Here is a 17,845-nt window from a genome sequence, read left to right as displayed (position 1 = left end):
CTGCCCAGAACTCTGGTCTGGTATCTTGCAATAAACACTGCACTTTCCTTCACCACAACCTGGCATCAGTAGATCACTTTACTGCGTGCCAGAGACTGGACCTAAGTTTGGTTCAGTAACATTCTCAGTGCTGGAGCTGTGACAGTCCCCCACATTAGTTTTGCCTTCACTTTCTTTGGTTCATCACTGTGAATTTAATTTTTTTTTTTTCCCCTTTAGATACTGGCAAGTAAAAAACCTGTTTCTCCTCCTTGTCAACTTTTAAGAAGCCACATGAGATTTCCTTAGAAAGCATTTGATGATGCTTTATAGAACTTGTCCACCTTCTTTTCATTCCTTTCTCACATGTGCAGAATAAAAGAGTTATTCTCAATTATATTTTCCATATCTTATATTCCATTCCTCTAGTCATGCAGCAGTTCTCCTTAGAATATAAACATGAAAAATAATATATTTTTCTCCCAGCTTCAAATTGGTTGTATCAATCATGTTCTTACTAATATGATTTCTGACAATCTTTTCTTCTTTCATTTAGCTTCTTGCTGTACCTATCAATGAAACCAAATATATTTTCATGGCTCTCTTCTTCAAATATTCTGTGATTTGTATGAATTCTTGTTTAATTTCATTCCTTTTCCTTCTTGGTCATTGCACTTGAGATAAGGAATGACTTCTAACCCATTCTTTTTCTTCCATGGAATCTTCTTAGCTTGACTATGATGATGATTTGCCTTATCATTGTCTGCTTCCTTAAGCTATTTATTTTTATTTGTATCTTTTCCTCTTTCATCACAGATAACCCCATGGTTGGCCTCATCTCTCTTTTATTATCTTCGACTTTCTTTGACATTCCTAAATTGCTCAATGACCAGAGTTATGGCAGATTAAATTAAATGTGTCTAGGTGGCTAGGTTTGTCTGCCTTTCCACTTGTAAAAAGTTCTTTGGTGTATTTTAAATAAAAAAACACATTGGGTCACTGTGAAATTTTCAGAAAATATCAAAACACAAAGAAAATGAATATTGTATCTCAGATTAAATAATAATCCATTGAATTAGAGATTACTGCATACTCTGACACTGGCAATTAGTAAGCACTTATTATTATTTACTTTTCATGTTCAGAAGTCTGGGTTATTTTTAGTAAAAGTAATGAAATGACTCTGCTAAAGTTTTCAGGCTAATGTTTGGCTCTTTGTATGCTAGTGACCAAAATTTGCAAGAACTCTTGGCTGATAAAGTAATTATTATTATTTCTAACTTCAATAGTTATTTTTCAAATTAGAATAATATAAATTGATACTTCATATGGTAATGTTCCTTCTATAAGCAAAATTCTCACATTAAAAGGTGATAAATTCAAGATCCAGTTGCCAAGATTCTTTCCTCATACCTTAGAAATGAATCTTTTGTGGCTCAGATGGTAAAGAATCTGCCTGCAATGCAAGAGATCTGGATACGATCCCTGACTTGGGAAGATCCCCCGGAGAAGCAAATGGCAATCCATTTCAGTATTCTTATATGGAGAATTCCACGGGCAGAGGACACTAGCTGTCTACAATCCATGGGGTCGCAATGAATCAGACACAACTGAGCAACTAACACATACAGGAAGCCAGATAGTAAATATATTTAGCGTTGTGGGCCATACAGTCTCTGTCACAACTATTCAACTCTTCTTTTGTAGTTTGAAAGGAGTCATAGGCAGTACATAAACACTAGACTTGGTTGTGTTGTAATAAAACTTTATTTACAAAAATAGGTTGTGGCCAGATCTCTTCTGCAAGGTATAGTTTACTAGCCTGGAGAACCCTATCACCATCATAATTTTGTTCAATTATGGGAATTATTTATTAAGCAATACTTTCATAGCATGTATTGTGTTATGGTTCTTTATTATAAACTTGAATCTTTACAATAAATGTATTATGTAGGTATTAACATCCTGTTTTTATTACTGAGAAAACTCAAGCACTAAAGCCTAAGGTAATAATAAATGGCAGACCTGCCCTCCAAACTGGGTTTCTAGCCCAAATCTCCAAAGCCTGGACTTTGCTCTATGTTCCTAAAATATGTTTGAGTCCCTTACTACCTAAGTGACTACTAGATAAACAACTACTATATAATTTTAGCAGTAATGTTTTGTGAAAGAGGGAAGTTTCTTACTCTTTTGAAAATATATTATGGAAGTTAAGACTCAGGCTGATAGACAATCTATTTCTCTGTAGTTTATAAAATATCTCTAAGTTATGAAAATAATGAAAAAAATTCTTTTATATTTTTATTATTTTTCTTGTTTTTGTGAACATCAGACAATGTGTTCTCAAAAAGGCTAGAAGTAGAATTTGTAGCATACCTAGATCCAATTAAAAAATAAGTAATACCTTCATAAATTAAAATAGCTAAATTTACTTTACATGAAGTTAGCCTTAGAAAACTATTGATCTTCTTGAGGCAATGGGAGGCAGTGGGAGGAATTTAAAATTATTTTGATCTCTGGTTCCATCACACACTAGCAACATGGACAAGGGTAACTCCTTTAGCTGCCTGAGGCAGAAAATAAGGCTAATAATAACAATCTTATAGGATTATGGTGAGGATGAAATGTCAAAACTGTTACATTACAGAATTACTATATCAATGTTTAGATGTCCCTAAGTCTTTCAACCTTTCTGAAATCACCCTGTCTTCTAAAATTTAAGTAAAATAGTCCAAATCTGACTACATAAGAAGAGTCACTCACATTTATCTTAGTGATACTATGGTTTATTTGTTATTGCTGTTATTCTGAGAAGGCTTATGTTGCTCTTCTGGAGATGGGAATGGCAACCCACTCCAGTACTCTTGCCTGGAGAATCCCATGGACAGAGGAGCCTGGTGGGCTATAGTCCACAGAGTCACAAAGAATCAGACATGACTTTTTTAGCACACACACATCCAGGGCTACCATAGGGCTTCACAGGTGGTGCTAATGGTAAAGAACTTGTCTACCAGAGCAGGAGAGGTAGGAGACGTGAGTTTGATCCCTGGGTTGGGAAGACGTCCTGGAGGAGGGTGTGACAACCCACCCCAGTACTCTTGCCTGGAGGATCCCATGAACAGAGGAGACAGGCGGGCTACAGTCTATGGGGCTGCGAAGAATTGGACATGACTGAAGCAGGTTAGCGTGCGCACGGGGCTACCATAAAATTTCTGTTAGCTAGAACGTTACTAACTTGTGCTTTCAAATAGATTTATGTGTTCCATCTTTAAACCTTTGTCTTATTGGAGTATAGCACACACAGTGAATAGTAAAGAAAACAATAAACATACAATTTATTTAATTATACTGAAATAGCCTCCCTAGAATACATCCCCCAAGCCAAGAAATAGACTCTGGCATCTACCCAGAAGTCTTGTCTGTAACCTGTGTCAATCACACTGTATCACATCCACTGCAAATAGGGCCACTGCCCAAATTTCAACAGTGCAGGTTTGCCTATTTTGCAATTTTCTGTAAGTAGAATCATACAGTAGGGATTCCTTTTGTACCTTATTTCTTTTCTTTACTGTAGTGTTTGTGAGACTTACCCATACTCATACTGTAGCTCCAATTCATGAATTTTAATTGCTATATATAATTTTGCTGCATGAATACACCTGTGTTTCTCTCTGTTCTGTGGATGCATATTTAAGTTGTTTCCAGTATTTTAGCTATTGTGACTATATTGCCCTAAATAGTATGTCTCTTGCTCACATATATTTGGGAATGAGTGACTTTCACTTCACATACTCAGTTTTAGGTCAAATGCTTGTACAACTCTCGTAAACACTGACATACTTTTTTCTTGGTCACATCCCCAAAGTTTTTTCCTCTTTAAAGACCTAAGCTTTGAAGTTCTGCTTTTGTGTTTTTGGCTTTATATCTCGCACGTCCAATTACCAACATTCAGTTCTATCTTCTCCTGCTATGAATTGACAACTCTCAACCACACAGCCAAGTTGGCAACATTCCATTAAGCTGTGAGATCTAAAGCAACTTGCCATTGCTAAATGAGTACATTTAACTTGTTTGAAAGACTCTGTCATTTTACTTTCTAAGATGGATTTCCTAGGAAATGGAGAGCTATTGTCCTCTTCCATGAATTTGAAATTTTCATCTTATTGGATACCCTCAATTTAAGAAAATTTGCAAAATTGCATTCAAGCCTTATGTTATATCTTGCTTTCCTGCAGCTAGTAAAGCAAAATCCATCCCCTGCATGATGCGTGCAATTGTGAAGAAGGTAGTTTGGGAGAAGGCAATGAAAAAACACACTGCTGTAGTCACAACCAAGGCGTGATTTAGGGAATCTATATGAGAGGGAGCCACAGGGAGCCAATTGCCATCTATCTGCCTCGTACACATTTTAATTATACCACTAATTTTGGCAGCGAGATGTCATCTAACCCTCTGCTAAGGCACATTCTTTGTAAAATTAAAATTCTTCTCGAAGGAGCACGTTTACACATGGTGAGATGCAAGCACAAAGACAGTCCTTATTTATTTAAAAGTAACTACTGAAATAAGATGGGTCAGAAGTGTGTGTGTACACACACACACACACACACACACACACACACACACACACACACATATATATACACTTTATTTTTAGACTAGCCAAAAAAATTACTATAACTTTCAGCATCAATAAAATAATAAATTCCAGGCTATTTAAAAAATAAAATAGAAGAAAGCAAATTTTCATAGAATTTCCATGTGAAAATTACCTTTCCTATCTTCTGCTTAGTTTTTTCCCCAGGAAAAAATTTCAATTTCATCAAGACATCTTTTTCAAAGACTATTTCAAAAATTGAAAAATGCTTAATTGAGATTAGGACGGTGTTAGCTTATGCAATCCAGTCAGAATGGGACCCACTGTTAAGGTCATATTCAAGACAAGATTTAGAGGAAGCACTGTAAGTAGCTATCATGTTCTCTGTGGGTAAAGAGCTCAAGCAGAAGAAACAGAAAATGAAAAAAGCCATACAGAAAACTGTGGTCAATATATTCCAGAAAAATTAAGAAGGGCAATGTGCCTGGGCAAAGAGAGCAATAAAGTTTTATACAGTAGAATATGATATCAAGAGATTTAATGGCAGTGTCACAACTTCAGATTGTGTTCTGAAGTCAGTGGTAGATTTTAAAGACTGTAATGTGTGATTTTTATATTTGAAAGGTTCAGTCTGATTGTGTGTGAAGAGTGGATCCAAAGGGACAACTAGGGGATGGAGGAGTGTTGTGAAAGAGGTTTTTCTGGTAGTCTAGACAAGAGGCAATGGTAGCTTTCACTGTATTGACATAATAAAAAAAACCCACTTAATGACTAAGTGGAAGAACGGAGATGCTATTTGCAGATGAAGTAGCAAATGCTGTCTTTATGGTTGCTAGTTGTAGCTTGGTGGACTCATCATGTAAGGAAAACCAAACTAAGAATCATCCTAATACCCAGACACTAACTAGTCTAGGAAGTGGGACAGCCTTTCAGAGGAAAGATTGCATATTGGTAGAAAAATCACTTAACCTGTGTTGCTGCCTCTCAGGCTCAAGGGCCTGGTGGGTATCAAATGGATTGGATCACAAAACCATTCATTACAGTTTGTAGAATTTATGAAATAAGGATAGAGACCAGATGTATGTTTGATTTAAATACCTTTTTATTTCCTCTAGAAATCAAGAGAATGGAAGAGACAGTCCATTGTAACATAAAATGGAAGTAGGAGTGTCTCCTTTTATTATTATATTAAGTGACTTACAAAACTTTTATTTCTAATTTTTGTACCTTTGGGTCCTGCTGACTTGGCTATTTCAGTTCAGTTCAGTTCACAGCTTGGTTATGTTCGACTCTTTGCGACCCCGTGAACCTCAGCATGCCAGGCCTCCCTGTCCATCAAAAACTCCTGGAGTTCACCCAAACCCATGTCCATGGAGTTGGTGATGCCATTCAAACATCTCATCCTCTGTCATCCCCTTCTCTTCCTGCCCTCAATCTTTCCCAGCATCAGGGTCTTTTCAAATGAGTCAGCTCTTCGCATCAGGTGGCCAAAGTATTGGAGTTTCAGCTTCAACATTAGTCCTTCCAATGAACACCCAGGACTGACCTCCTTTAGGATGGACTGGTTGGATCTTCTTGCAGTCAAAGGGAGGCTCGAGTCTTCCTCAACACCTTAATTCAAAAGCATCAATTCTTTGGCGCTCAGCTTTTTTTAGAGTCCAACTCTCACATCCATACATGACTATTGGAAAAAACATAGCTTTGACTAGATGCACCTTTGTTGGCAAAGTAATGCCTCTGCTTTTTAATAGTCTGTCTAGGTTGATCAGAACTTTCCTTCCAAGGAATAAGCATCTTTTAATTTCATGGCTACAGTCACCATCTGCAGTGATGTTGGAGCCCAAAAAATAAAGTCAGCCAATGTTTCCGCATCTATTTTCCATGAAGTGATGGGACCAGATGCCATGATCTTAGTTTTCTGAATGTTGAGCTTTAAGCCAAATTTCTCACTCTCCTCTTTCACTTTCATAAAGAGGTTCTTTTGTTCTTCACTTTCTGCTATAAGGGTGGTGTCATCTGCATATCTGAGGTTATCAATATTTTTCCCGGCAATCTTGATTCCAGTTTGTGCTTCTTCCAGCCCAGGGTTTCTCATGATTTATTCTGCATAGAAGTTAAATAAGCAAGGTGACAATACACAGCCTTGACATACTCCTTTTCCTATTTGGAACCAGTCTGTTGTTCCATGTGCAGTTCTAACTGTTGCTTTCTGACCTGCATACAGGTTTCTCAAGAGTCAGGTCAGGTGGTCTGTATTCCCATCTCCTTCAGAATTTTCCACAGTTTATTGTGACCACACAGTCAAAGGCTTTGGCATAGTCAATAAAGCAGAAATAGATGTTTTTCTGGAACTCTTGCTTTTTCGATGATCCAGCAGATGTTAGCAATTTGATATCTGGTTCCTCTGCCTTTTCTAAAACCAGTTTGAACATCTGGAATATCACAGTTCATGTATTGCTGCAGCCTGGCTTGGAGAATTTTGAGCATTACTTTACTAGCGTGTGAGATGAGTGCAATTGTGTGAACGTTTGAGCATTCTTTGGGATTTCGTTTCTTTGGGATTGGAATGAAAATTGACCTTTTCCAGTCCTGTGGCCACTGCTGAGTTTTCCAAATTTGCTGACATATTGAGTTAACCACTTTCACAGCATCATCTTTTAGGATTTGAAATAGCTCAACTGGAATTCCATCACCTCCACTAGCTTTGCTCATAGTGATGTTTCCTAAGGCCCACTTGACTTCACATTCCAGGATGTCTGGCTCTAGGTGAGTGATCACACCATCGTGATGATCTGGGTCATGAAGATTTTTTTTGTACAGTTCTTCTGCATATTCTTGCGATCTCTTCTTAATATCTTTTGCTTCTGTTAGGTCCATACCATTTCTGTTCTTGATTGTGCCCATCTTTGCATGAAATGTTCCCTTGGTATCTCTAATTTTCTTGAAGAGATGTCTAGTCTTTCCCATTCTGTTGTTTTCCTCTATTTATTTGCATTGTTTACTTAAAAAGGCTTTCTTATCTCTCCTTGCTATTCTTTGGAACTCTGCATTCACATGGGTACATCTTTCCTTTTCTCCTTTGCTTTTCGCTTTTCTTCTTTTCACAGCTATTTGTAAGAACTCCTCAGATAGTCATTTTGCTTTTTTGCATTTATTTTCCATGGGGATGGTCATGAGCCCTGTCTCCTGTACAATGTCACGAACCTTTGACGATATTTCATCAGGCGCTCTATCAGATCTAGTCCCTTAAATCTATTTTTCACTTCCACTGTATAATCATAAGGGATTTGATTTAGGTCATACCTGAATGGTCTTGTGGTGTCCCCCACTTTCTTCAATTTAAGTCTGAATTTCGCAATAAGAAGTTCATGATCTACGCCACTGTCAGCTCCCAGTCTTGTTTTTGCTGACTGTGTAGAGCTTCTCCATCTTTGGCTGCAAAGAATATAATCAGTCTGATTTCAGTGTTGACCATCTGGTGATGCCCATGAGTAGTCTTCTCTTATGTTGTTGGAAGAGGGTGTTTATATGACCAGTGTGTTCTCTTGGCAGAACTCTGCTTCATTTTGTACTCCACGACCAAATTTGCCTGTTACTCCAGGTGTTTCTTGACTTCCTACTCTTGCCTTCCAGTCCACTATAATGAAAAGGACAACTTTTTTGGGTGTTAGTTCTAGAAGGTCTTGTAGGTCTTCAAAGAACCGTTCAACTTCAGCTTCTTCAGCATTACTTGAGTGTTTGGGTCCCTAAGAAAGAGAAGATATTCATTATGGGACTCAGTGTGTGCTCAGTCACTTCATTCGTATCCAATTCTTTGCGAACATATGAACTGTAGTGTGCCAGGCGCCCCTGTCGCTGGGACTCTGCAGGCAAGAATACTGGAGTGGATTGCCATTTCCTTCTTCAGGAGATCTTCCTGACCCAGGGACCGAACCTACATCTCCTGTGTCTCCTGCACTGCAGGTAGATTCTTTACCACTGAGCCACTGGGGGAGTCCATAGGACATCATAGTGATTCAATTTAATTGGAAGATGGAGATTGTCATCTGCATTCTTTGAGTTTCATTTTTTACTTGATGTACGAGGGAGGATGGAATTGAGAATGACAACTGGTATATTTGACTGAGCCTGACTATCACTGGGCAAAAAGCAATGATACCACACAATGAATTGAGATAATAGGATGTCTTAAATCTGGAGAATCTTGATAGTTTATTTTTGTCCAGTGATCAATGGGAGTGGAAAATTACTGCAAATTCAGAGAGAATCAGAAAAGACACAGACCTCTCAGGAATGAAGTTCTGAGTCACTTCATAGGATAGGAGTCATTAATTTTCTCCCCAAAGCCATTTTCTGCTTTGCTTTCTGCTTTTTCTGCTCTGCTTTGCCTTAGATGCATGATTGTGCAACTAGAAACATTATTTCCCAGCGATCTTTCTTAGGTGATGACTTGACTTCTAATTATGTGCTTAAAATGACATCCTGTGTACTAAGTTTCCCACATTTTCCTCCCTGCCAGCCAGAAATGGCAGTGACTGAAGCATCTTGGAAGCCACAGGTTACCAGATGCTCATCATGAACACTCTGTACAGTTTATAAAAGATAGATAGAATTGTAATATTTAGGCCACTGACTTACCGTTGGCTCTTTTCATTACAGAAGCCTAAGCTTACCATTACTAATCCAACCCTTTAGGCAAAGAACCCTGACAAGCTTAGGGAAGAGGAGATGTAGAAAGATAGCAGAAGAAATGTCATAATTTTAAGACATATGCTTTTGCAGAAAAAAAAATTCTATGTTTTCTAACTTTTTGTATAATATACATATTTTTATATTTTGGCTCATAATTCTGTTTTCTGCTCGTTTCCCCAATCATGTCATATAGCATGTGTTGGTGTCATTCCCTTTAAAGTTTACAGAGTGGGATAGGAAGTTAAGATGAAAGGGTATGACAGAAGGAGAAATGACTGTTACTCAGAGATTCAGACAGATTTGGATCTGTTAGCTGATGAGATTTGAGTTTTTCTTCTTTCATGAAGAAAATGATGCCTTTTCATTTTTTATATGAGATAACTGAATTATACTAAAAATGATCATTTAATGCTTTTGTAATTAATACTATTATTAATTTTTTAAAACATAGATGAAGGATGTGGGTTGTTGCTCAGGATGAACCCTAAAATAATTTTTGGTTTAGAGAAGCAGATCCTAGGATGGAATTAGACATATTAGCTATTTATTAGGGGAAATATGTATGGAGAAATGGAACAATACAGGAGAAGCTGGAAAACATCTCTAATCACCTCTAATCTCAGTGCAAATATGACACTTCTGATGGAAAGACAGAAAGAAGAAGGCTTGGCTAGAAAGAGTCTCAAACTGTAGCATAGTTCTAAGGAAGTTTTGTCCAGGCCAGTCAGAGTCCTTAAGCCAAAGACATCAGCCAGTGGAAGAGTTTTATGTCTTACAGAAGCAGCCCTGCAATGGCTGGGAAAAGTGCAAGGCTGTGAGTGCAGTGTTGAAATCAGCAAGGCAGCTTCTGGGACCTTCAGTCAATTATGCTCCCACACATTTCTATGGCTTTCAAACTCTGTTCAAGTTCCTTTTTTATGCTGTACCAGTGACAAGCTCTCACTTCTCTGCTAACTTTCTGCCCAGCTGGCTGTCAGGTGAATCTAGGAAGTACTCCTCCTTTCAAATCTGCTTATTTTCAGTAAAATTGAGGTCCACAGAGGGCTCTCTCTTTGACTTGGGAGTGTTTATTCTCCTCACTTCTATAAAACTGATGTTTCCATGACAGTCTATCATGATCTTCTATAGAAGGAAAGTTCAAGTAGTGGCTAAAGTTTCTGATTTCAAGTACAGAAGACCTGAGCTCAAATCTTAACACTGCCATGCACCAGCTGCTATGACCATAGTCATGTCAGTCTTCTTGAATCCTACATTTAAAATGGTTAACAAAACCTCTTAGAGTTGTGAGAATTAAAGGAAATAATGAATGTTTTAGCACTTTGCACAGAATAAGCATTCAATAATTTTGTCTACTAATACTCCTTAAAGCTTTTACATTTCTTAGGATAAATAGTTCCAAAGGGATCTGTAGTTCTTTCTTTTCATGTTCTTACTCATAGTACATCTAGATGCCATCTCAGTGCCATCTTTTAGAAGGTTACTAATATCATTTATGGGACTTCCCTAGTGACTCAGATGGTAAAGATCCACCTGCAGTGCAGGAGACCTGGGTTCAATTCCTGGGTCAGGAAGATCCCCTGGAGAAGGGAATGGCTACCCATTCTAGTATTCTTGCCTGGAGAATTTCATGGACAGAGGAGCCCAGCGAGCCCTAGTCCACAGGGTTGCAAAGAGTGGGGCATGACAGAGCAACTAGCACACAATATCATTTATACGAATTAATGAGACAAGGGTCTTGGACCTGGGGGTGTCAGACAGCAAAATACATCCTCTTAAATAACAGTATCTTTGAAAAGTGAAAGTGAAAGTGAAAGTCTTTCAGTCATGTCTGGCTCTTTATGATCCCATGGGCTGTAGCCTGCCAGACTCCTCTGTTCTTGGAATTCTCCAGGCTAAAATACTGGAATGGGTATCTGTTTCCCCTTCTCCAGGGAATCTTCCCAACCCAGGAACTGAAACAGGTTCTCCTGTATTGCAGGCAGATTCTTTACCAGCTGAGTTACAGGGAAGCCCCTTATAGTTATTATAGCCCCTATAATTCTTTTTATGTGAGCACTGTTATTTTCTTACTATTTTCTTTTTTTTTCCCAGATCACACTATGCCTGCACCATCTTTGCCCTCCACCCCACTGCTTTCACGATCTGTGAGCGACATTGGTGGAGGCCTGGAGCAAGAATACTTACTTTCCTGAATGCATCTTACCTGTGAATGCTTAAGTTCTTTAGGACAGAATACCCAAGTGTCAAATAGCTGTTTCTAATTTCCCATACTCAGTCTGGGGGCATTTTCTCAAGAATTTTTCAAGGGCAACATCGCCCTTTTCGGTTGCAGGTTGTGCAATGTGTTGCCACAGCTTTAGTTTGCTAAGACATCTAGGACTGGGTATGTCTAACATGAATAATATCCTAGGTGACCAGTTCCACCATGGAAGAGTTTATGTAGATCGTTATTTCTCAAGTAGGTGCTATTGACATTTTGGACAGTACAATTAACTTTGTGTGATTGCAGAATGTTGCAACGTAATAATTAACATCCTGACTCCTATTCACTGAAAACAAGTGATACCCTCTTGATTCAACTCCCCAGGTTACTATCTTCATACATTTCCAAATGTATGGAAATGAGTGGTGGGTTCTTCCTTCTACTTACCATGAATAAATAGGTGAATTAATCTTGAAGTTAGGGGAAGGTCTTGAGAGGGGTCAGCATTTTAATACAATCTAACATCATTGATGGAAGCATAGCTAGATATTTATTGGTATAACAGATACATTTTTGAAGGAGGTTATATGATGGAAGAGTTTGAAATAAATCAATATTGCCAAATATTAAGGATCTGATTTGTTGGTAAGACTCAACAATGTCTCCCTGCTAAGGAGGGGATATCTGGGGAAGGGGAAAATTCTAGGGCAGGTCTGTCAGCAAAAGTATGGTTTTATGTGAGTTTTGTGGTATATGAAATATGTTTCAAGTCTATTAAAATTCCAATCATCACATTTATCATCTCTCCAAGGATATGAATGTTTCAAGTGATTACTGTGGTTTTGGAATCTAGGCTATTCATTTTGAAGGACCGATGTTTTGTCAGAAAAATTTTAAATTCCCTGAAATTCAGGTGTTTTATAATAAACGCTTGAAGTTTAGTTATGAGATTCATGCATTTCCAATTCCTTATTGTTTACTGTATTTGAGCATCTCTGTTGGGGAATTGTCCTTGGAGAAAGAAAAGGAAAAGAAATCCTTTATTAAAATGGAAAAACATCCATGTTTATCATTTCTATTTACTCGGAGACTGAGTATGAAAAGTTTTAATGTTGGAGAACTTTCTACCAAGTTTTTATGAGCAAGTGAAACAGGGATATGAAATTGAGTTGTAACCTTAACTATAAAGTTGACTGTTGCAAACACTATTATACTGGGATTCTGTTATATCAGTGGTTTTATTTCCACATTCTATGCTGTATATTAAAACTTACCTTTTCTCATTGTCCTTATCTCTTAATGGTAAATAGTTTCAGAATATCCTAGCAGTTAATAGCAAAAGTTTATAGAAAATCTTCCTCCCCTAGAATGATGTGGCAAAATTAGTTTCATTATTATTAAATTTGTTCATTAAAAAAATGTTGGAATATTTGATGATGGTGGCATGAAGTAGATATCAGCTTCAAATCGTCCCTTCTTCATTCCTTGGCAGAATTCCAATTGTATAAGCTTCTTATTTGAGGAATGTTTCACTTCCTGGCAAATTTAAATTGTCATTGGATGCTATTCCGTTGATGAAGGCCACCTGGAACTCATGCTCATTTCATGCTTAGTTGAATGGCTGCATTGCTGCTGCTGCTGTTTAGAGAGGAAGGAACTGGTGCTGTGAGACCACTCTTTTAAAACACAGGCCAAGGATATGACTGTGTTTTCTTTCATTCTTCACTTCTTTGATTTTATTCAAAAGTACTTGCTTTTGGCTTTCTGAATATTTTGGTAATTTTAATTTTAGTGTCAGAATCTTGGTTTAAATGAGATGATATAAAGAACATGTAACCAGAAATCTATTCAAAATAACAACTTATACTGAGAAAGATTATGATATTTTCTCTGTGCTTACTTTTGACTCTCTAGGACAAAGTGCTTCCTAGTTAGTAATTATGTTGTTTGAAGGACAATGCTTACTTTAGATTTGGTGAGTTAAAACACTAGTTAGATTAAAAAGGAATTATCACTTTTATTTAAAATAATGTAATTTATATATTTATATTAATTAAAAAACTGATACCTCTTTAGAATGGCATTTTCAGTGTTGTGGGATGAGAAAAAATTTGAACGTGTATTTGTAAAAAAAATCAATGAGAAATACATTGAAGTTTATCCTTCTGTAGTCTAATTATATTTAGACATATGCCACAGGAAAAATAAAAATTTACTTTTATGAACATTTCAGAAAAGAAACACACCAATGTGATGCTATATAAGGCTTGCTGTAACAAAATCTAACTGCATGCCATACCTTGAAAGATAAATAGAACTTAGTAATTTGTCATCAAGTACAAAATTTTAACCAGCGTAATAGTATAAAAAGGAGAGAAGCAAAGTTTGGACTCTTTGTTCAGGACTAAAGTGAATCTTAATTTTAAGGCTTATTATCAGAACTGAGAAATTAGTAAACTTTTGATCTGACACGAATGAAAAGCTTATTAAATAATCCTCTTGAAATTTCATTCCAAAGTCTTGGAATATTATTACATCAGCCATGGCACAAGAAGGTGGTACCTCCAGGAAGCAACTCAATGTTGGTGCTGTGTTGGTGAGAAATAAAGACTCACAGACAAGCACCTATATGTACTTGCATTTTATTTCCAAGTTCAAATTCTGTTTTTTCCCTATATTTACCTAAAATAATAATTTTGAAATTAATGTTTGCCTTCTTGTGTTGTGGCTCAAGCTAGTGATATAGCCACCAAGCTTTTTCTTCCCAAAATGCTACTCAATAATGCAGAATAATAATAATTAACACTTATCAAGTTTCTAAGATATGCCAGGGAATATTTTAAGTATTTAATGAGAATTAAATCACTAAGTATGCCTGTTATACCTATGAGATATATATTAATATCATCCCTGCAATGAGAAAATGTTTTATCATGTATAAATGAGAAAACTGGGGTAAATGAGTAACTTTCCTGAGATGGTGAAGGAGTAAATGGCAGAGTTTGAGTTTAAATTTAAACTAATAGTCTTAGCTGCCATTCCATAGTGTTTCTCCAGGAAAGAAAAACCCATAATCAAGCTGAAAATTAAATGGAGAATCATCAGTAGACAGGACACTTAGATAAAAAGGCAAATGTGAATACAACTTTGGTGTCAGTGGAGAACATAAAGAAAACAGTGTCTCAGAGGACACTAGAGGCAGAGCAGATACCGAATATTCAGAACACCAGTGGCAGAGATGGAGCAGTGTCTCAAAACGTGCCTGACTTTACAATGAAAGATATTTGAAAGTTTTAAACTCAGATGTGTTAGCAAAGCCCTATCCTATTCTGTTCAATCATTTTCACAGAAAGAGTGACTAATGGAATGATTAAAATTTGATCCCAGGCTAAAACTAGACACAGATATTTTTAAGAAGTGTAATGATATATAGATGAATGGGAAGAACTTCAGGTTTGGGCATGAACACAATAGAATAAACCTCTTTTTTTTTTTTTTTTTTTTGTCCAGTCTATCTAATTCTTCCCATTGCTGATATGTAAATAAGCTATATGTGACATGCCCAAACAGTGTACATAGAAACTTTCATGTGACATTCAATCAGGGAACATATCCATATAATATATCCAAGCAGTATACCATATAACATCTCTATGAGTGTACAAAGAACCCTATCATATAACAAGCCCAAGAAGTACAGAAAGCCCTGTTGCATGACATACTCAACTAAGGTACATTTATTCCTGTTCAGTTGCTCAGTCGTGTCAGACTGTTTGTGATCTTGTAGACTATAGCACATCAGGCTTCCCTATCTGCAAGAATTTGCTCAAACTCACTTCCATTGAGTCAGTGATGCCATCCAACCATCTCATCCTCTGTCATCCCCTTCTCCTACCCTCAATTTTTCCCAGCATCAGGTTTTTTCCCCAATGAATCAGCTCTTCACATCAGGTGGCCAAAATATTGGTGCTTCAGCTTCAGCATCAACCTTTTCAATGAATATACAGGGTTGATTTCCTTTAGCATTAACTGGTTTGATCTCCACACTGTCCAAAGGACTCTCAAGAATTTTCTCCAGTACCACAGTTGGCAAGCATCAGTTCTTCAGTGATTAGACTTCTTTATGGCCCAGTTCTCTCATCCATACTATGCCTACTATACCCTGACTATACAGACCTTTGTTAACAAAGTGAAGTTTCTGCTTTAAAAAAAATTATTTTAATTGGAGGATAATTAATTTACACTATTTTGATGATTTTTCCATGAATAAGTCACAGGTGCACATGTGTCCCCCCATCTTGACACCCCCCCCCCATCTCCCTTTCCATCTCATCCCTCTGGGTTGTCCCAGAGCACCGGTTTGAGTGCCTGAACTTGCACTGGCCATCTATCTTAGGTATGGTAGTATACATGTTTCAATTCTATTGTCTCAAATCATCCCACCCTCGCCTTCTTCCACGGAGTCCAAAAGCCTGTTCTTTATATCTGTGGCACTTTTGCTGCCTTGCATGTAGGATCATTGTTACCATCTTTCTACATTTCATATGAATACTTTAATATACAGTATTTGTGTTTCTCTTTCTGATTTACTTCACTTTGTATAATAGGCTCCAGTTTCATTCACTTCATTAGAACTGACTGAAATGTGTTCCATTTTGTAGCTGAGTAATATTACTGCAGAGGTGACTGCAGTCATGAAATTAAAAGATGCTTGCTCCTTGGAAGAAAAGCTATGACCAACTTAGACAGCATATTAAAAAGCAGAGACATTACTTTGCTGACAAAGATCTGTCTAGTCAAAGCTATGGTTTTTCCAGTGGTCATATATGGATGTGAGTGTTGGACTATAAAGAAAGTTGAGCAATGAAGAATTGATGCTTTTGAACTGAGGTGTTGAAGACTCTTGAGAGTCCCTTGGACAGTAAGGAGAGCCAACCAGTCCATCCTAAAGAAATCAGTCCTGAAATTCATGGGAAGGACTGATGCTGAAGCTGAAACTCCAATACTTTGGCTACCTGATGTGAAGAACTGACTCATTTGAAAAGACCCTGATACTGGGAAAGATTGAAGACAGTAGGAGAAAGGGATGACAGAGGATGAGATAGTTGGATGGCATCACCAACTCAATGGACATGAGTTTGAGTAAACTCTGGGAGTTGGTAATGGACAGGGAGGCCCGCATGCTGCAGTCTATGGAGTCATAAAGTTTTGGACATGACTGAGCGACTGAACTGAACCAAACAATATTCCATTGTGTGTATATACACAACTTCCTTATCCATTCTTCTGCCTCTGGACATCTAGGTTGCTTCCATGTGCTAGCTATTGTAAACAGTGCTGCAATGAAAATTGGAGTACATGTGTCTCTTTCAATTTTGGTTTCCTCAGTTTGTATGCCAGGCAGTGGGATTGCTGGGTCCTATGGCAGTTCTATTCCCAGTTTTTTTTTTTTTTTTTAAGAAATCTCCATACTGTTCTCCATAGTGGCTGAACCAGTTTGCGTTCCCAACAGTGTCAGAGGGCTCACTTTTTTCAACACTCTCTTCTACCATTTATTTGTTTGTAGACATTTTGATGGTGGCCATTCTGACCAGTGTGAGATGGTAGCTAATTGTGGTTTTGATTTACATTTCTCTAATAATAAATGATGTTGAGTATCTTTTTATGTGTTTACTAGCCAACTGTATGTCTTCTTTGGAGAAATGTCTGTTTAGCTCTTTTGCCCACTTTTTGACTGGGTTATTTGCTTTTTTGGTATGTAGCTACATGAGCTACTTGTATATTTTGGAAATTAATTCTTTGTGAGTTGTTTCATTGGCTATTATTTTCTCCTATTCTAAAGGCTGTCTTTTCACCTTGCTTATAGTTTCCTTAACTGTGCAAAAGCGTTTAAGTTTAAAAAATATGATATGCTTCATGAATTTGCATATCATCCTTGCACAGGGGGCATACTAAACTTCTCTGTATCGTTCCAATTTTTTAGTATATGTGCTGCTAAAGCGAGCACAATGTCTCTGCTCTTTAATACCTTGTCTAGGTTTGTCATAGCTTTTCTTCTAAGGAGCAAGCATCTTTTAATTTCATGGCTGTGGTCCCCATCCACAGTGATTTTGCAGCAAGTGTTTTTTAATTTCATGGCTGTAGTATCTGTTCACAATGATTTTGGAGCCCAGGAAAATAAAAAGTCTATCCTGTTTACATTGTTTCCCCATGCATTTGTCATGAAGTGATGGGACTTGTTGCCATGATCTTAGTTTTTAAACGTTGAGTTTTAAACCAACTTTTTCGTTGTACTTTTTCATCTTCATCAAGAAACTCTTTGGCTCCTCTTTGCTTTCTGCCACTAGGGTGGTGTCATCTGCATATCTGAGGTT

At 37.3% G+C, this 17,845-nt stretch overlaps 1 non-coding gene across 1 annotated transcript; it reads right to left on the bottom strand.

Moving 5' to 3' along the window:
• Positions 1–17,369: 17,369 nt before the first annotated feature.
• On the bottom strand, positions 17,370–17,478 carry LOC136165693 (U6 spliceosomal RNA). Its single transcript, XR_010662695.1, has one exon. It is a non-coding gene; the product is annotated as a U6 spliceosomal RNA (small nuclear RNA).
• Between the last annotated feature and the right edge of the window lie 367 nt (positions 17,479–17,845).

The sequence above is a fragment of the Muntiacus reevesi genome, chromosome 3 (assembly GCF_963930625.1).
Source record: "Muntiacus reevesi chromosome 3, mMunRee1.1, whole genome shotgun sequence".
NCBI lineage: Eukaryota > Metazoa > Chordata > Mammalia > Artiodactyla > Cervidae > Muntiacus > Muntiacus reevesi.
This window is presented reverse-complemented; position numbering and strand designations above follow the sequence as displayed.